Here is a 21,213-nt window from a genome sequence, read left to right as displayed (position 1 = left end):
TTTGATTTGCACTTTGCTGCTGCTATTATTATTGTTTTTGGTTGCTTGCAAATATACAGGGAACTTGTATCGATTTCACTCAATGGGTTCCTTCTATGAGGCAATTTCTCTGCTTTCCTCGAAGAGTTGCGACTAAGCAATGGCTGCTACTAAATATTCTCATTAGAACCCTTTGCATATTTTCTAGCTGGAGACTGAGAATGGGGAGTTGCAGCACCACTTGAATGATTAACACCGTTTAACTTTTATTACATTCAGTGTAATTGGGCCATTTTAAATAGTTAAAGGGATCAATTAGATCCAAAGAAAGTATATGTATTTTAAAATGAATCTTCTAAAAATAAAAATATAGAAAAAATAAAATTTAGGTGCCAATTTATATATTGGACTGCAAAATTTTCCTTCATGTTTGTTGATGGGATTTTTTGGCAAATCATATTACATACCTTTACCATATTAATGCTTTAGTTATTTGATTATGTAACCAAAAATGTTCTTGAATATGACAGGAGAATCTCAGATTAAGTACCAAACAAAATGACAAAAGTCAGCTTAATTTCTCTAAATAATATGTACTTGGTTAATTTGGTCTTGGTGGGTATAAATACTAGCCTTCTGTAGTCTTGCATCTTAAATAAAAAGGGCAGCATTAATAGTGAACTACAAACATGGAATTTTGTAGGCTTGAATTGTTAATAGTTTCAGCTATTCTACGTTTAATGGCAATTTTACTTGCAAGTGAACTTCTGATTCACAGAAACTCTGCAATTTGGGATTGCCATTTGTGCTAAATCGCTTATTTGATGCGTTGTGTTCTTTGTTTGTACCTTATGGTTTTAGCTGCTTATGACCCACTGGATCCATATGGGATCATAAACATCAAATGGGATGTAATGTCTTGGACCCCTGATGGCTATGTTGTGAGTCTGTCATCTCATTTTCTTTATTTAATTGCTTGTCGAATTTCACTATCATGCATGGGCCATGGTTAGCTGGTGTATAGCAGTACTAAAATCAAGATTTTTCTGAAATAATATATATATATATATATATATAATGAGCCCTGGTTGGACCCTGGGATGGACATGGGCAAGGAAGGAAGGGATCTGGTCAATTGTGGGAGCCCAAGCTACGGATCAAGGAGAATGGTCCAAGTTGAAAGGAAATATTCCGTACTGTTGTAAGAGAAACCCTGCAGTAGTTGATTTGCTTCCTGGAGTCCCTAAAAACCATCAGTTTACAGATTGCTGCAAGGGGTGGTGTAATGGCGTCTTGGGGACTGATGTGGCCCAACTGCAAGTGCACAGGTCGTACAAGTAATATAGAAAAGATATCGTTCATACAAAAAGTTGTGTTAATGATCGAATTTTTAATATAAAAATTGACTAATTTGAACTATTTTTGAAATTAAAGCAATAAATTAATAGATATTGAAGTATGAATTCTATATGTGTAAAATTAATAATCTATTCAACAATGTAATGATTTAACTAAATTTGAATCAAATTAAAATAAGCAAATTGAAATATGGCAAGATTTAAAATGACAAGTAATTAAATTCAATTAGAAATTAACAATGATAAAAAGGGCGATTCCGGAGTTCGGGAGTTCATATTCAAGCTATTTTGGGATTTTAAATTGATTATCCAATCTTATGGAACTTACGGGTTTTAAGGAGATTAATTCTTAAATCCTTTGAATATCCTTTCAAGTGGGACAAAGAGTGCCTTAATCAATCTAATCATACTTTCGTAGAGTTAAAATTAATCAAGACCCATTAAGTTCCTTAATTAATCTGTGAATCCTCTTAATCCTTAGTCTATTTCTAGATCTAAGTTAATTAAGTCCAATTTCTTGATTATCTATCATAAGGTTTTCTCCTTTCAGTGATTCAACAATGGATTAAAAACAACACTTAATGGGATCCTACACTAAGCATGTCATTGAGCACACAAAAAATGAATAAAACTCATTAAAACCACAAAATATGTCAAATATTACATCTCAACTCCAGAATCTAATGAAAACTACTCACTATCCATAATATTTACAAAAAATTCTGAGTTAATATGAAAATAAATTTTTAATCTAAGCTAAGAACTAAGAAACTCAATATAAAAAAGGTAGGAAATATGCAAGAAAGGAAGAAAACTTCAAATCTGGTCTAGAAATGGAGAGATGACGTTTTGCTCTCTATTTTCTGACTCTTCCCCTGCTGCTGCTCCCTTTTTTTGTCTCCTTCCCCTTTCTAAAATGAGATAAGGGACTATTTATATCTTTTTCTGACAAGTAGCCCTAAAATTGTGTGTTTTAGGTGTGTTTTCATGAGGGAATCTTCTGCCAGCTCATTATGAAGACTCTATGAAATTGCATAAGTGGACTGCATAAGTTATGCAGTCCCTTATGCAGTTTTCGACAAGTTTCTAGGCTCTCTGTGTGAAGCTGTATAAGCAAGTAGTAAGTGCATGACTTATGCAGATTTCGGCAGGAATGGAAAAATTGCTTCTTCTCTCTGTGTAGAACTGCACAACTTATGCGGCAAGTTATGCGCAATTTGGCCACTGCATAATTCAACTTTCAAACTTGTTTTTTATATCTTTGGCTGTAGGAATCACTCCTCATTAGCATAATTTCTTTTTTAATCCCTCAAAAATACCATTTTTCCTACAAAATAAAGTAAAATTACAAATTAATCAAAAAATTAGCAATCATGAAAAACTATCTAAATAACTAATAAAATTAGCTAAAAGTGACTAACAATCAAATAAAATGGCCATGAAATTAAACCTAAATGACTATGCAAAATGCATGTATCAAATACCCCCAAACTTAAGTCTTTGCCTGCCCTCAAGAAAACTTTAAAATATAATGTAATTTTTAGGGGTGCCTTATCTAAATAGCTATGAAAATCACTTATTAAAGTAACTTAACATGCCTTTAGCCATACCAACAATCCATATACCCATCCTTCAAGATGCAAAGAATTTAATGCTTATCCAAGCTTTCACCGCTTAGCCATCAAGTCAATTATCATCCAAAATTCCCAAACCAACCAATCAAAAGAGAGAGTCATGCTCAAAAGGAATTCTAGAACAATCAATAGCCAAAGTGTCTCTATATAGAATGATGAAATTTAATGAGTGAATGAATAAATTTCCAATCCCATAGGCAAATTTCCTACTCCTATCTCCACTAATGTAGCAAGTACTATCAAGAGATCAAAGGTCTTTTTAGGGATGTAATGAGGCCATGGGGTTCAAAATAAGGTTAAGAAGAATAAGAGTAAAAAGGATTCAAAGCATGAGAATATCTTCAATCTTGAAAACATAAGGTACGCTTCTTTTCTTTTCTTTTTCTTTTTCTTTTTTTTATATATATATAAGGAGGAGAGAAATACACAATGAGAATTTTCAAGTGTTAGCATATTTTACAAAATACATAAAATAGAGGGACACTTTGATACTTTAAACTTGTATCTTATATTTTCTCTTGATAATTGTCCCTAAAAATGCCACCCCCAAACTCATTTCTTTTAATTACTTTGAGTGGATTTCTTTCAATTTGAATGACAATAGTGAAAAGCATATATACTAGCACTTTTACAAGATGACAAGCATTTTTTCTCTCCCTTTCATTATTATATATTTTTCTCTCTTTTTTTTATTTTTTTATTTAATTTTTTTTTAATATGAGTATAAAGTGTACCTAATATTATAAATAATTATTCTCATGAAAAGAGTTGGAGTGTTTGGTTCATTGGCTAGGTAGCAATAAGGGTTTCAAGAAAAATTAGGAATAAAAAGGCTCAAAGGGGTTTGCAAGGGTTAATTTTAATTAGGAAAAAGGTCAAAGGTTTAAAATGAGAAAGTTTAAATCAAAGAATGCATAATCATCTCTCTTTTCAAGTACAAGCTAGTATTTCGCCTTGAAAGGTTTAGAAAATTTGTTGTAGGATTGGTGAGACATCACTTGACTACCTTATATCCAATAACTCCCTCTAAACACTCTAATCTCTAAAGGACTAGTTGGGTGGCTTTTTGGCTAAGAAGATATAGGCAAGGAATAAACACTTCAAAACTTTGCACCTCCTAGGAAACTTTCAATCCACAAACCCAACTTAAAGTAAGTCAAATCACTCTTATAGGCAACTTTTCAATACTCAAGGGATTTGGCAAAAGATTTTATTTCATGATGCATGATTCCTAAAAATGAGCAATACATTAACTAAATGGAGGAAATCTATTTGTGTGCAATGTGTATAATTTCTAAGTGATGTGTAATGAGTATGTGAATGTGTTATGTATATGTATGTATGGATGTTTATGTAAAATATTTACAATATATATGTAAATGGAATGGGATGAGATGTTCCTATACTCAAAATGTGAAAAATGTAGCAAAAATCAAAATGCACACCCCCAAACTCAAAATTGGACATTGTCCTCAATGTCGAAGGTAGTGCAGCATGAAAACTCAAAGCAAAGAGGAATAACTAGGAATAGTTAAATTTAAAAGCAAAAAGAAAGAGTTACTTGGTATAGAGCAGTGTTTTAGCATCTAAAATGTGAATTCAAAAGATGATGGTGATGCATAAGAAAGCTGCACAAGTTATGCAGAATAAATGCTTTGCAGAACAGGTGTATACGAAGAGTGCATAAGCTATGTAGTATGGCATAAGTTGCATAAGGGACTGCATAGGTGATGCAGAACATTTGCATAAGGAGTTTCACAGCCTGTGTAGTATATTGAAAAGCTGCAGCATAATGATATATCAAGGAAAAACTTGCAAACACCAGCAGAGGTATGTAAATATATACAGTGTATTGACAAGTATGCACAAAGGGTCAGCAAAGGCAATAAAAAGCAATGAAGAACCAATGGAATAGCCATCCAACTGTATTTCAAGAAAATAGAATTCAAGACAGACTAAAATTGTTTCAGCACATCTAAAAAGAAAAGCTCCTAGAAGTTGAACAAAAGCAAGATAAAAACTAATCTAATTCTATGGTTTTGCCCTTGTCCAAAGTTGCTACTAGAGGACTGGATGGAGCTGGTTGCTGCTAAAGGGGTGGCTCTGGAGGAGGTGATGGAGGTGGGGGTGGAGGTGGCATACCCAGAAAAGCCATGAGCTGCTTCATCATCTCTTTTAACTCTTTCTGCTTATCTCTGGTTTCCATAACAAGATCAAAGAGTTGATCATGACGATCCTTAAGGGTATCAAGACCAGATTCAAGCTTCTTATCCACAAAATATACATATCACTAAGCCTCTCAAGATAAGTGAATAAGGCTTTAGTGTTGAAAGGAGGAGGTGCTATGGATGAAGAGGGTCCAGCTACAGATGGTGTTGGCTGTGCAGATTCTGCTGGGGTATCCTGTGCTGACTAAGTAGGTGGTGCAGGTTTAGCAGAATGCTGTTGGATTGCTGGTACAGATTGTGCCTCTAGTTGTGCAGATGGTCCTGTATCTGCTACTGGTTGTGCAGTATCAGATGGTGGCAAACTGAATCCAGTTTTGGATAAGTGAGTAGCATTAAAATATAGAGTGTCTGAAAGTGCTGGTAGAGGATACTCTTCCGGATTAAAACCAAAATGTTTAGCTATAACAGTTATGAGCCCACCCATGACTATATCACCTACAGATTTGGTAGCAATATGTAACACATGCTCACAGAAGAAGTAACCAGGAGATATTTTGACTTTGTGAAAAGCACACCATAACATGAACAAGTCAGATTTTCCAATAGCACCAGAACTAGTCTCTCGGCCCAAGATAGTGCTAGTAATAAGCCTATGGATAAATCTAAGTGCTGGGTCTATTATTTGGGAGGTCTTGGATCTGCCAACATAAAAACTCTGAGATTGGTTTGTAATACTTCTCCAAAACTGAACAGCATTCCAAACACCTTTATTTGCTATCTTTATGCCTGTATATGGTACCCTAAAAAATCCATCAATAGCAAACCCAAAAATACTGTGAAATTGGTCTAATGATAGCTCTCTATTTTGCCCCAAGCACCTAAATTTCATAGTTGGCTTGTAATTTATCTCATGCAATTTCAGAGTAGCAGAAAATGAGGAAATAAATTCCAAAACTAGGGCTAGATAAACTAGTTCTTGTTTATGCACAAATTCCATCCAACCTAGACCATCAAGGTAGGCAACAATATTATCAAATAAACCAACTGATTGGAAGGCATCTACAGAAATGTACCTAGTGGGTTACACTTTTCTGTCCTTTAGCCTTTTAAAAGTTGCCTTATGGGTTGCATCAGGAAGGGGCCAAGGTAGTTTAGATATCTGTGTTGCCGCTGCTGAAGTTGTTTCTTGCTAGAGGAGGGTGATTTGGCTTATGGGGTAGAGGTAGAAACACCAACCCCCTGTCGTGTGGAAGCTGAAGTTTTGGAGTTTTTGGGTGTAGGCTCTAAAAGTGGAGTAGCAGGTGGGTCTTTTCGTTTTGCGAGAGGTGGTGCAGAGGCCATGGGTCGAGTTGATTTCGACCGGATTCTCCTCTTATAGGTGGATGTAGGAGGAGGTGGAGGGGTTTGTTGTGGAGGAGAATCGAGATTGGGGGCTTGCATTGCTAGGGGCATGACTTAGAGAGGAGAGCCTTGAGGGGAAGGGATTTCCATGGTGGTGGTCGTCGATGGTGGGAATGGAGGAGGGAAGAAGAAAGTAGAAGAGATAAGGGGAAGTTAGGGTATTGGTCGGCGAAAAGGGGTGTGGGGAGAGGGATTGATGCCGAGAAAAAATGGGAATGAAGGTGGTTATGAACAGTAATGATGGGAAGTGGGAGGTGGGAAAAAGGTTGTGCCGAAAATTTTGATTTGCACAGGTCGTGCGAGTTTCTGCATGAGGGGAAAATTTTGTGCATAAGTTATGCACTCTCTTATGCAAGTTTCGACAGAAATTGGGAGTCTGAAAAGTTGGTCGTGCAAAAGTGTATGACTTATGCACTCTCTTATGCAAGTTTCAGCTGAAATGGAAATCCTAGAAAATTTGGTTATGCAATAGTGCATAAGTTATGCACACACTTATGCAAAATTCGGCAGAAATAAAAATGTAGGATTTGAAGTTATGCAAGAGTGCATAAGTTATACACACACTTATGCAAGTTTTGGCAAAAATGAAAATTGGCAAAAATGTGGCAGTGCAGAATTGCATAAGTTATGCACACCCTTATGCAGATTTTGGTAAGAAATGAAATGGCAAAAATTTGGTTATGCAGGATTGCATAAGTTATGCAAGAGCTTATGCAGGTTTTGGCAGAAAAGAAAAATGGCAAAAAATGAGACCTGAAAGCTGCATAAGTTATGCAGTTACTTATGCACATTTCAACAAGATTCAGATTACAATAAAAAATTTTGTAAGTTTGAAAAATACACTAGAATGAAGAAACATAACCCTGTGAAGTATAAATCATGAGAAATTATCATAAAAAACACATCAATATATGCAGAATCCATCACAATTGCACCATACAAGCTTGTAGAAGTAAGTTATGCATAAGAGACATATGTGAATTATGTCATTTCAACTCAAACCCTGCAAATTAACATTCTAGCACATTAAAGCTCAATAAAAATCTGCACAAAGTTGCACTTATCCACAAAAGAAAATAGACTCTCCAAGTTATGTCAAGAAAATGCAGCATATGCACATTGAATGACACAACCCAATTAAGTTCAAAACTACTAAAATGACTCACTTACCATCATATTAACATAATAAGCACAAATACATAAAAGTTACGCAGCCAACCTCAACAAAGAAGCAAATAGTATATGTTGCAGATCCTTTTTGCTGAAAAATTTTCTGCATAAGCCAAGAAGGTGTCCTGCACAGAAAACAAGAGTTAATGGATAAAATATCAAATTAAGAGTTACTCCCCAGCAGTGCAACAACCTTCATCCATTGAAATACATCTACAAAAGATAAAATTCAATAATGTCAAAATTTGAATTTGGGGAGATTTAAGACAAAAATAAAAGTAATGCAAATAAAAGTAAATCAACAAAAGCAAAATAAAAGAACTTGGGGTGCCTCCCAAGAGCGCTAATTTATAGTCCTTAGCTGGACTCTTCATGCATTTCACTAAAAAGGAGGTGTGGGATTAGAGAACTTGTAACAGCTTGCTCCCTTTATTGGGTCTCCAGTTATGTAATGTTTCAATCTATGCCCATTGACCTTAAAATTCCCAGATTTTTCACTCCAAATTTCAATTGCTCCATAAGGGAAAACCTTAAAACTCTATATGGACCAGTCCACCTTGATTTAAGTTTTCCTGAATCACCTTCTTTAAATTCCTTTTTCCTAAGATGCTTATCATGCCAAACTTTAGTTCTTTCTTTATAAATACATGCACTTTCATAGGCATCCATCCTCAATTCTTCAAGCTCATTAAGTTGCAATAGCCTCTTCTCACCAGCTTGCTTGATATCAAAATTCAAGGTCTGAATGGCCTAATATGCTCTATGTTCTAGCTCCACAGGTAAATGACAAGACTTACCATACACCAACCTAAAAGGAGTAGTTCCTATAGGGGTTTTGTAAGCAGTCCTATATGCCCATAAAGTATCATCTAGTTTGACAGAGCAATCTTTCCGAGAATTGCTCACTGTTTTCTCCAAGATATGTTTGAGTTTCCTATTAGAAATTTCAATTTGTCCTGAAGTTTGAGGATAGTATGGGGTAGCTATTTTGTGCACTACACCATACTTCCCCATTAAGCTCTCAAATTGCTTATTACAAAAATGTGAACCCCCATCACTAATCACAGCCCTTAGAGCTCCAAATCTACTTAAGACAAATTTCTTCAAGAATTTCACTACCACCTTAGCATCATTAGTTGAAGTTGCAATAGCTTCTACCCACTTTGACACATAGTCAACTCTAACTAGAATGTATTTATTACCATATGAAGGAGGAAATGGGCCCATAAAATCTATTCCCAATACATCGAATAATTCCACCTCAAGAATATTATTTAGGCGCATTTCATCTCTTTTTGACAGATTTCCACTCCTTTGACATTTATCATATTCTAACACAAATTTTTTCACATCCTTAAAAAGGTTTGGCTAAAAAAAACCAGCCTGTAGAATTTTATTAGCTGTTTTAGAGATTCCAAAGTGTCCTTCATAATCAAAAGCATGGCAGTGATGCATAACACTCTCTATCTCCTCATTAGGAATACATCTTCTTATTAAACCGTTACAACATCTCCTAAAGAGTAAAGGATCATCCCAGCTATAAAATTTTGCCTCATACAAAAACTTTTTCTTTTGTTGCCATGTCATTCCTAGAGGTAAAACTCCACAAGATAGATAATTCACCAAGTCTGCATACCAAGGTAGTTTAGCAACAAGAGAGAAAAGTTATTCATCCAAGAAAAACTCATCAATAGGGACTTCATCCATTTCTTTATCATCCAATTTCAACCTACTAAGATTATTCGCAACTACATTTTCAGCTCCCTTCTTATCTCTAATTTCCAAATCAAACTCTTGTAGCATCAGAATCCACCTAATGAGCCTAGGTTTAGCCTCATTTTTACGAAGTAAATACCTAATAGTAGCATGATCTGAAAATATAACCACCTTTGAGTCAATAATGCAAGGTCTGAACTTTTCCAATGCAAAGACAATTGCTAAGAATTCCTTTTCAGTTGTTGCATAATTTGTTTGAGCCTCATCCAGTGTTCTACTAGCATAATAAATAGCATAAGCCCTTTTGTCCTTTTTTTGATCAAGAATAGCTCCAGTTGCATAGTTGCTAGCATCACACATAATTTCAAAAAGTACGCTCCAATCAGGAGGTTGCATGATTGGTGCAGTGATGAGAGCTTGCTTCAACCTATAAAAGGCATCCAAACATTCTTGGTCAAATACAAATAGTATGTCATGACTTAACAAATCAGACAAAGGTTTGGCTATTTTAGAAAAATCCTTGATAAAGTGTCTGTAGAACCCAGCATGTCCTAAAAAACTTCAAATTCCTTTGACATTGATAGGAGGAACCATCTTCTCTATCACTTTAACCTTGGCTTTATCAACCTCTATTCCTCTGTTAGACACCAAATGTCCAAGCACTATCCCTTCTTGAACCATGAAATGACACTTTTCCCAGTTTAACACAAGGTCAGTATCTGCACATCGCTACAAAACTTTAGAAAGGTTAGCCAAGCATATGTCAAATGAAGATCCATAAACAAAAAAATCATCCATAAAAACCTCTATTATATCTACAATGAAATCTGAGAAGATTGCCATCATGCACCTTTGAAAAGTGGCTGGTGCATTACACAACACAAATGGCATCCTCCTATAAGTAAAGGTTCCATATGGACAAGTAAAAGTGGTTTTCTTTTGATCATTTGGATGGATAGGGATTTGGAAAAATCCTGAATACGCATCTAAATAGCAAAAATAAGAATGCCTAGCCAGTCTTTCTAACATTTGATCAATGAAGGGAGGTGGAAAATGATCTTTTCTAGTGGCAATATTTAATTTTCTGTAATCTATGCACATTCGCCAACTAGTCACTGTTCTGGTAGGAATTAATTGGTTATTTTCATTTTTGACCATTGTCATTCCACCTTTTTTAGGGACAACATGTACTGGACTCACCCAAGTACTATCTGAGATAGGATATATGATCCCTGCATCAAGCAACTTCAAAATTTCTTTTTTAACAACTTCTTTCATATTTGGGTTCAACCTCCTCTGATGTTCAATAGATGGCTTACAATTTTCTTCCAAAATAATTCTGTGCATGCAAAAGTGTGGACTTATTCCCTTAATATCATCTATGGTATATCATAAAATTTTCCTAAATTGCCTCAACACTCTTAACAGCTTATCAACCTCTAAAGTGCTCAAGTTTGCATTTACAATTACTGGATAAGTGTTATTGGGGCCAAGAAATTCATACCCGAGCTTAGAAGGAAATTGCTTAAGTTCTACCTTAGGTGCATCTTCTTCCTTGAATGATGGTTGCTTAGATTCGACTTTTTTCTTTTGTGTGAGTTGAAAAACTGGAGCAGAAATGAATGGTGGACTACCCTCTAAATGTTGAGCATATGCAGCCACATTAGGGTTGTCATAGTCTATGCTTCCTCCATGAACCAAGCAATTTTCAAGTGGATCTTCTAGATATCTCTTTCTAAAGTGTTCTTCAACCAGCTCATCAATGATATCAATTCTCAAACAAATATCAGCTTCGGAATGATGCTTCTTCATAGTGTTATTAATATTGAAAATCAATTGATCTTCACCAATTCTCAAAGTCAATTTTTCTCCCGTAACATCAATCAATGCTCCTGCTGTAGCTAGAAAGGGCCTTCCCAAGATAATTGGGATATTAGAATCCTCTTCCATGTCCAGGATGACAAAGTCAACAGGTATATAGAACTTCCCAACCTTCAAAGGCACATTCTCCAAAATCCCTTCAGGATATTTAATTGATCTGTCAGCTAACTGAAGAGAAATGTGGGTTGGCTTAAGATCTCTCATATTGAGCTTCTCATAAATGGAGAGTGGCATAAGGCTAACACTAGCCCCTAAATCACATAAAGCTTTTGTAGAACATGATTGCCCAATATGACATGGAATTGAAAAATTTCCGAGGTCTTTAAGCTTAGGAGGAAGTTTCTTCTGGAGTATGGCACTACATTCTTCTGTCAAAGCTACAGTTTCATGGTCTTCAAGTTTCCTCTTATTTGAGAGAATTTCTTTTAAAAATTTTGCATAAGAGGGCATTTGTGAAAGAGCATCAATAAAAGGCACATTTATGTATAGCTTCTTCAAAACCTCTAAGAACTTTTCAAATTGCTTATCAAGCTTGGCTTTTTGAAATCTTTGTGGAAAGGGAAGTTGTGGTTTGTAAGGCTCTGGAGGTAATATACTTTTCTTCAATTTTCTCTTCACCTTTTTTTGCACTTTCTTTCTCACTTTCTTGTTTTTCACTCTCATCAATTTCTTTCTCATTTTCTCTCTTCTCACTATTTTCACTTTTCTCATTTTTTTCACTCTTCTCATTATTTACAACCTTCCCACTTCTTAAAGTAATAGCTTGACACTGCTCTCTTGGATTTTTCGATTGACTTGGAAGTTTTCCAAAAGACTTGGTATCTGAGGAAGATGCTTGTTATGCAATCTGATTTTCCAACATTCTGTTATGTGTTTGCATCTGTTCTAGCCTTGCTTTCATCTCTCTCATCTCTTCATCATGCTTAGTTTGGTTAGCAAGAATCTGTTGTAATAAAGCTTCTATGGTGGAACTTTGTTCTTGCTGTTTTGGTGAAGGTGCAGGATTCATGTTTCTCTGTTGAAAATTAGGCAATGGTTGCCTATTTTGCTGATATGGAATTCCTTGTTGCTGTGGTGGTTGAAGATTCTGATTTGGGACTTGATTTTGCTGATTTCCCCATGAAAAGTTGGGATGATTTCTCCAAGTTGGATTATAAGTTTGAGAGTAAGGATTCCCCATTTGTTTGTTTCCATAATTACCAACATATACAGCTTGCTCTCCATAGTCTACTCCACAGCTGGTAGTTCCTTTTGCATAAGCAACTTATTGTGAACTTCCAGATGATGATGATGAACTAACCAACATACTTAAATCTTCCATCTTTTTAGCCAAAACATTTGTAAGTGCATCAAACTTTGCATTAATCATATTGAATGGATCAAGGTCATACATTCCAGCAGCTTGCCTCTTTTGAGTTGGAGCTGGTCCTCTTGGACTACTCCAAAGATGAGTATTCTTTGCAATTTTCTCTAATAGCTCATAAGCTTCATCTTCATGCATTCATCTTTGCAAGAAATGCATCAGTGAGTTGCTCCCAATTTGTAATGGAGTTGTGAGGTAAAGAATCAAGCCAATCCAATGCTCTATCCTTCAAAGAGAATGGGAATAGCTTCAATCTTGCTGCATCATCAGATACTCCAGGTTGTTTTTGCATATCACAAATCATAGCAAACTTCTTTAGATGTGTGTGTGGATTTTCAGAAGGATGTCCACCAAATTGGGAATTTTGAATCATTTGAAGAACTCCAAAATCTATCTTGTAACTATTTGCATCAATTCTTGGTCTTGCTATACTCTCTCTCAAGTCATCAAAACGAGGAAATGCATGATCCATCATACTTTCCCTAGGCACATTAGCATTTACAACCTCTTCACCTTGGGCTGCATTTTCATTGTTTCGATCATTTTCAGCATTACCACCACCAATTCTAATTCTTTCATCAGCTATTTTTGCTTCAATTTCAGGATTAAACAATAAGGATGTGTCACTTGTGCTTCTGGCGACTCTTCTCATAAAAGATTAAGAGTACCTAAAAAAAGAACAAACAAACACAAAATAGAAAGATAATAAAGATAAAACTATAAACAACTAAAATAATCAAGAATTCAATCTTAAACAAACAACTCCCCAGTAACGGCACCAAAAACTTGATGTGGCCCAACCGCAAGTGTACGGGTCGTACAAGTAATATAGAAAAGATATCATTACCACGAAGAGTTGTATTAATGATCGAATTTTTGATATGAAAATTGATTAATTTGAACTATTTTTAAAATTAAAGTAATAAATTGATAGATATTGAAGTGTGAATTCTATATGTGTAAAATTAATAATCTATTCAACAATGTAATGATTTAACTAAATTTACATCAAATTAAAATAAGCAAATTGAAATATGGCAAGATTTAAAATGACAAGTAATTAAATTCAATTAGAAATTAACAATGATAAAAAGGGCGATTCCGGAGTTCGGGAGTTCATATTCAAGCTATTTTGTGATTTTTAAATTTGTTATCAAATCTTATGGAACTTATGGGTTTTAAGGAGATTAATTCTTAAATCCTTTGGATACCCTTTCGAGTGGGACAAATAGTGCCTTAATCAATCTAATCGTACTTTCGTGGAGTTAAAATTAATCAAGACCCATTAAGTTCCTTAATTAATCTGTAAATCCTCTTAATCCTTAGTCTATTTCTAGATCTAAGTTAATAAAGTCCAATTTCTTGACTATCTATCACAAGGTTTTCTCCTTTCGGTGCTTCAACCATGGATTAAGAATAACACTTAATGGGATCCTACACTAAGTATGTCATTGAGTACACAAGAAATGAATAAAACTCAATAAAACCACAAAATATGAATTACCCAATCAAAATCTACAAAATATCTCAAATATTACATCCTAACTCCAGAATCTAATGAAAACTACTCCCTATCCATAATATTTACAAAAAATTTTGAGTTAATATGCAAATAAATCTTTAATCTAAGCTAAGAACTAAGAAACCCAATACAAGAAAGGTAGGAAATATGCAAGAAAGGAAGAAAACTCCAAATCTGGTCTAGAAATGGAGAGGTGACGTTTTGCTCTCTATTTTCTGACTCTTCCCCTGCTGCTGCTCCCTTTTTTTGTCTCCTCCCCCTTTCTAAAATGAGATAAAAGCATATTTATATCTTTTTCTGACAAGTAGCCCTAAAATGGTGTGTTTGAGGTGTGTTTTCATGAGGGAATCTTCTGCCAGCTCATTATGAAGACTCTATGAAACTGCATAAGTGGACTGCATAAGTTATGCAGTCCTTTATGCAGTTTTCGGCAAGTTTCTGGGCTCTCTGTGTGAAGCTGCATAAGCAAGGAATAAGTCTGCATAAGTCATGCAGTGACTTATGCAGATTTCGGCAGGAATGGAAAAATTACTTCTTCTACTTGTGCAGAACTGCACAACTTATGTGGCAAGTTATGCGCAATTTGGCCACTACATAATTCAACTTTCAAACTTGTTTTTGATATATTTGGCTGTAGGAATCACTCCTCATTGGCATAATTTCTTTTTTAGTCCCTCAAAAATACTATTTTTTCTACAAAACAAAGTAAAATTACAAATTAATCTAAAAATTGACAATCATGAAAAACTATTTAAATAACTAATAAAATTAGCTAAAAGTGACTAACAATCAAATAAAATGACCATAAAATTAAACCTAAATGAGTATGCAAAATGCATGTATCAGGGACAAGATCCTTCAACTACAGTCTCGGCATTTCAAGTCAGTGTTGGCATTTATGGCACATGCAATACAACAGTTAGACCACCCAAGGATTTCTAATTGCTTGGTCCGGTACCAGGCTGCGCAGGCAGTGCTGCAAATATTGTGTCCTCCTTCAGTTTTCTTCTCACCTGATGGGAGGCGAAAAATTCAAGTAATGAGTAGGTTGTTGTTTTCCTGTTGTCTCTGCAAGCTGCTTGTTTTCTTGTGTTGGAACAAATAGTGAAGAACAACAAACATGATTATTTGCAGTGACATGGATCGTAACCTGCAGTTACTTACAAATGCTTGCATCTAAAAAGCAAACCTGCTGCGTGTCCTTGTCATCCTTTTACAACTCGAAGATAACTCCTTGTCCATCTTGTGCTTGTGGCTGCCAGAATGAGCATAACTGTGCCATGTAAGTAGTCTATTGATGAATTTCCAAAACAAATACATAAATATCAATATCAAGAGTTTTTTTCTTTATAAGATTTGTGAGTGTTTCTGATCCAATGTTTTTGGGCTTAATCAGGAGTCAACCCAAAATTTCCAGTGTAGTGGAATCCAACACACCAGTGCTGCAATGCACAGAGCACACGTGCCCCATCCGGGTGCATTGGCATGTCAAGTCCAACTACAAGGAGTATTGGAGTGTGAAGATTAGCATCACCAATTTCAATTACTGGATGAATTACACACAGTGGACACTTGTTGCTCAGCATCCAAACCTCAACAATATCACCAAAGTCTATAAGTTTGTCTACAAGCCACTCATGCTCTATAATTCCTTGAGTAAGTCCTGTTGAAATTCCACTCTGCAAATGGTTTTCTTTTATAACGTAATGTCCAACATGCAGATGAGACTGGGATGTTTTATGGCGTAGAGGATTATAACGATCTACTTCTGGAAGCTGGACCAGATGGGAACGTTCAATCAGAAATGCTTCTTGGAAAGGATAAGAATAGATTCACATTCCACCGAGGTTGGTCTTTCCCATTAAAGATTTACTTTAATGGTGATGAATGTATGATGCCGCCTCCTGATTCATACCCATTCCTTCCCAACTCTGCCAATCTCAATCTAGTTGCATCCTCAACCCTGGTGACCTTTCTCCTTCTTATCATGCTAGTAATTCATCATTCCAATGGACATTGAAGTGGCAACGCAGACCAAAAAGAGAAAAGAAAAAGGTATTTCTCTGTGGTTTTTAATTAAGAAAAGTGCATCCATGTTGTGTTAATATAATTTAGTGAATTGATGAGACTAAAAGAGGACAAAGAGAAAGATGGAAGCATGTTAAATTCATAAACAAGCAAGCGTATAGAGAGAATGATATTGAATGTTATGATGTATGGCTGCTCTGCTCATTTTCATAGTTGTCATGGAACGATACGTCGTTTGCCCTATGGGAATTTATGGCTTGTCTTGTTCGATATTTTATTTTCCCGGAACAGCAACGACAAGCCGTTTTCGTCAAAGAATGAAAAATAATCAGAAATCGCAAGTCACAGTAGAAACATACCACTAAACTGAAATACAATCTTAATCCCCATCAATTAATCAAGGGTTTCGTGTGTATGCATACACCACGTTTGAATCCCACATTCTATCTCTATGGTAGTCTACGATAAACTAATTATAAAAGATTGTTTTAATAAAATTGAGAATTCTTCACTAATAAATTTTATTTGATAGTGCTTAAATTGTCTCTGCATTTATGAGATATCGAAATTGAATTTTAATGAGAGTAATTAAAAAAAAAAAAACTAATGAGATTTGAAAAATTGATATGAAAAAATCCCCCTATAAAATAGCATCATTAAATTCTATTAGAAATTAACAGTATGAGTTCACTTCTCATTGAAGTGGCATCACTACTGTTATAAGTCTGGGATATAATAAGAACAGCTAAGAAGTCACTCTCATAAGAAGAGTTGACTAGCTGTTCCAGCTCCTACTGGTCTAGTTGCAGCATTAATCTTTAATTAACTTTTCGTTTGTTGTTGATTACTCTCAATAAAGCATTTGCTAACACATAGATGACTGCAAACTAAAAACAAGAAGCAGGAGAGTCTAGCATGAAGAGTTGATAATAATTGGTTCAAGCCTTGATTTGCTTAATGGCTTGATGCTAATTTCTGCATCTTTGTATCTTCTGCACAAAGGCCCTAGATAGCAGAGAACTTGAGGCATGGATTTAGATGGATTTATTTACCCATTTGTCTTGACTGTTGTTTTTGTTATGATTTTTGCTCAAGTGGCAGTTTAATCTCTATTTCATCAATTTCATTATTAGAATTATGGGTATGTTCATGCTTATGTACCTTTATTTTCTGCCTCTTTCTAAATATTGCTATGATTTTCCACGCAGTGGTGACGATGACCAACTTCCAAATGTATCGGCACATAATGAGCCCTGGCTGGACTTCGCACGTTGGGATGGACATGGGCTAAGAAAGAAATCATATGGTCTATGGTGGGAGCCCAAGCCTGATCAAGGAGACTGTTCCAAGTTCAAAATAAACATTCCACACTGTTTTAAGAGTAATCCTACCGTGGTTGACTGGCTTCCTGGACCTGGAGTGCCTAACAACCAACAAATTGCCAATTGCTGCAAAGGTGGTGCGGTGTCCTCTTAGGGACAGGACCCTTCAACTGCAGTTTCTTCCTTTCAAGTGAGTGTGGGACAATCTGGTACTACCAATAAAACAGTAAGACTGCCAAAGAAGTGAACTTTGCTCGGTCCAGGATAAGGCTACGCGTGCAGCCAAGCAACAATTTTTAGACCCTCAGTTTTTCTGGTATCTGATGGTCGCCTAAAAGCTCAAAGCAATAAGTTTGATTCTTGATAAAACAACTAGGTTATGTAATTTTCAAGGAAAAATGAAAATTTCTAATGATCCTAGAACAAGTATCTGCTGCCTGGAGGTAAACTTTCTTGAAAATTCAGTGCTAGCTACTACATGTTCTTGATGAAATACCTCAAAAAGATTGAGGTCACCCAATAACATGGATTTTCAGGATTGCAATCAAATTCCTCCTTTTAATATTTTGTCTGTTCTTTGCAATGACATGGAATGTGACGTGCAGTTACTCATAGACTGGCTTCTCCAAGCCCAACCTACTTGATGTTGTTGGAAATCCTCGGGTCGACCAATGATTTTCGTATAACTTGCAATGAAGAAAGACGTGAGGTCGGTGGCCTGAGTAAAGCCACTCCGACGCTCAAGTCTATTATACTTAGAGGAAAGCAAATACTGAAAATATGAAAAGAATAGAATAGATTGCATATCTTGACTATCATTACTCCTATTTATAAGGTAAGGATAACATCTTTTCGCTATACTCAGGATCGTGCCTGCTCACATCTAACTATATTTTTTCGTGTGTTGTGGAATTACCTCACCTTATTAGGCAATGTTCTCAGCGGAGATATAGCACATCTCAATTCATTCGATCTCTTTAAATAGTCCTTTCTTATCCAAACATCATATGTCTTACCCGAGCACTTTGTGTCCTGTCCAAACACCTTGTACTTTGTGTTCTGTCCGAATACCTTATACTTTGTTTAAACATTATATACTTTATCTGAACACCTTATGCTCTATCCGAACATTTTGTTCAATTACCCTAAATGATGAATCCGAATCCAACCTCTCTAAGCCCAACCTACTTGATGTTGTATGAGATCCTCGGGTCGACCAATGATTTTCATATAACTTGTAACGAAGAAAGACGTGAGGTTAATTGCCTGAGCAAGGCCACTTCGATGCTCAAGTCCATTATACTTAGAGGAAAGCAAATACTGAAAATATGAAAGGAATAGATTGCATAACTCGACTATCATTACTCCTATTTATAAGGTAAGGATAATGCCTTTCCACTATACTCGAGATCTTGAATGCTTACATCAAACTATATTCTTTCCTGTATTGTGAAATTACCTCACCTTATTAGGCAATATTCTCAGCAGAGATATAACACATCCCAATTCGTTCGATCTCTTTAAATAGTCCTTTTTTATCCAAACGTTGTATATCTTGTTTGAACGCTTTATGCCCTATCAAACACCTTGTACTTTGTGTTCTATTCAAACACATTGTACTTTGTTCAAATGCCTTGTACTTTGTCCAAACATCTTATGCTCTATCCGAACATCTTGTTCAATTTCCCTAAATAATGAATCCGAATCCAACCTCTTCTTAAATGATCATAATTCTCTTGGACTTTTGGGTGTACCATATCACTACTGTACTGTACTGCGTCTCAGTGTTATCTTTTTATAACTCAACAATCACTCCTTGTCCTACACGTGCTTGTGGTTGCCAGAACAAGAACAATTATGTTGCGTAAAGCTGAATTGATTAGAGAATGAGATGGATGCCTAAGCTTTCATTAGGCAAAAGATTTGGTAACTTCATTTCATTTTTTGCCACACTTCCCATGCCCATCAGCAGGTAAGTCCACAAGAACTTGCCCAAAAAATTCCTGAAAAGCCTTCCTGTTAGTAAAATTTCGCAGTATTAGAAGTCTACTAGTTAGGCTAATTATAATCTCTGCATTGAAATGAATATGCAGATGACTTGGGAATGTTTTATGTTATTAATTTCTTTAATGATGTGCTAATGGAAGCCTGACCAGATGGAAATGTGCAGCCAGAGTTGATTCTTAAAAGGGATAGGAACACATCCACATCCAAATAAGGTTGGGCTTTTCCTAGGAAAGTCTACTTCAACGGGGATGAATGTATGATGCCACTAATACCATTTTCTGCTGGCCCTCTCCCCCCCCCCCCCCCCTGTAAGGGGGATAGCCCATTACCCCATGAGGATTGGCCAAACCCAGCCAAGTAGTAGGCCTATGAAATGGTTAAAGGGTACAATTAATGAGAAAGAGAAGTTTGGCAGATACTTTTATAAATATGGAAAAGTGTAGGGGGGTGTGACCACTAAGACATACTGATGTCTCCTCCTGCCAGAGGCCACTTTGTTCCTAATGATTTTTAGGGGAGTGTGACTAGTTAGCCACTGGTGAGCACGATCGGGCCCAGCTAGTTGCTATGTTTGGTGTAAAGCTCTCCACCGTCCCTAGGGTCACTGGCGTAAGGGCGTGACTCTAAGTGAGCTCCCTACGTACTCATTATACTAGGCGGTGGGTATCGTGCTCTCGTGAGATAGGAGCTCAGTGTCTCCATGAAGAAGGAGCTTCATGGACACTACAAGGCCGAGGGGCTTGTAGTGTGCGTCTCTCCTAGGCCTGAGGTTTCTATATAAAGCCGACGATGCTACTCGGTATAGGGCCAATGATGCTGCTCGGTATAGGAGAACAAATATTATACCTTGGCTTGGGTTCAGCCATATGGTCGGTTGATGCTTATTGCTATGCTTTCGGTTGATGCTTGAGGATGTACACGATGAGGGGCTCCATCGGCTACAAAGAATATTGATATTCGATTTTCATGTTAAATATGCTAAACGACCCTCGATAAGTAGATTTGAGATCCTCTATAAGGGGAAAGATCCTTGAATACGAGTAGGCTGGCCTAGATTGGGTGGAAGTTTAGGCACCGCATGGGACTACTATCCGAGCTAGGAAGTGGCCCCGTGATTGTTGGTATCAGAGCAAGGTCAATGCTCGCGGTGGATAATAATCCATACCTCCCTTGAGAAACGTTCGATTATGTGATGCACAGGAGATACAAGAATAAAGAGAAATGATGGAATGCGATGGTCGTTAAACAAAGCGATTAAAGCTAATCGTGTGTTTACCTCAAGGAAGGGTGAGCCGAAGATATAACCCTCAAATGGGTGAAGCACATGATGTCCTCATTAGAAACATATCGTGCCATGCACAAGGAATAAGTGATACAATGTGCAAGTGAGTATTCTTGATGTTATTGAGTCCTTAAGAGGTGGTCTGTGAGAGTGTAGTATCCCAATTGAGGATTATCAATATAAAGGATGCTAACGTGGGTAAAACTGGGTGCGAAGTTCGCAAATGACATTCGCCAAGCAAGTAACATAATTTAAGACTTTAATCAGATAAAAATGAGACAATCGATATTGAGAAAACTTGGAAAGATATGGCATGAATTATGTTCCCAAAACCATTGACATGGTGAATGACCCTTGTCAGGTGATGAGATACAATACTCGG

The 21,213-nt window shown here is 36.3% G+C and overlaps 2 pseudogenes; both read left to right on the top strand.

Moving 5' to 3' along the window:
- The first annotated feature begins 317 nt into the window (after positions 1-317).
- LOC131169085 (COBRA-like protein 4) lies at positions 318-16,541 on the top strand (annotated as a pseudogene).
- A 707-nt stretch (positions 16,542-17,248) lies between these two features.
- On the top strand, positions 17,249-19,410 carry LOC110653877 (COBRA-like protein 4; annotated as a pseudogene).
- The last annotated feature ends 1,803 nt before the right edge of the window (positions 19,411-21,213 follow it).

Source organism: Hevea brasiliensis, chromosome 17 (genome assembly GCF_030052815.1).
Source record: "Hevea brasiliensis isolate MT/VB/25A 57/8 chromosome 17, ASM3005281v1, whole genome shotgun sequence".
NCBI classification, from domain to species: domain Eukaryota; kingdom Viridiplantae; phylum Streptophyta; class Magnoliopsida; order Malpighiales; family Euphorbiaceae; genus Hevea; species Hevea brasiliensis.
The sequence above is the reverse complement of the archived record's forward strand: the minus strand, read 5'-3'. Positions and strand labels throughout refer to the sequence as shown.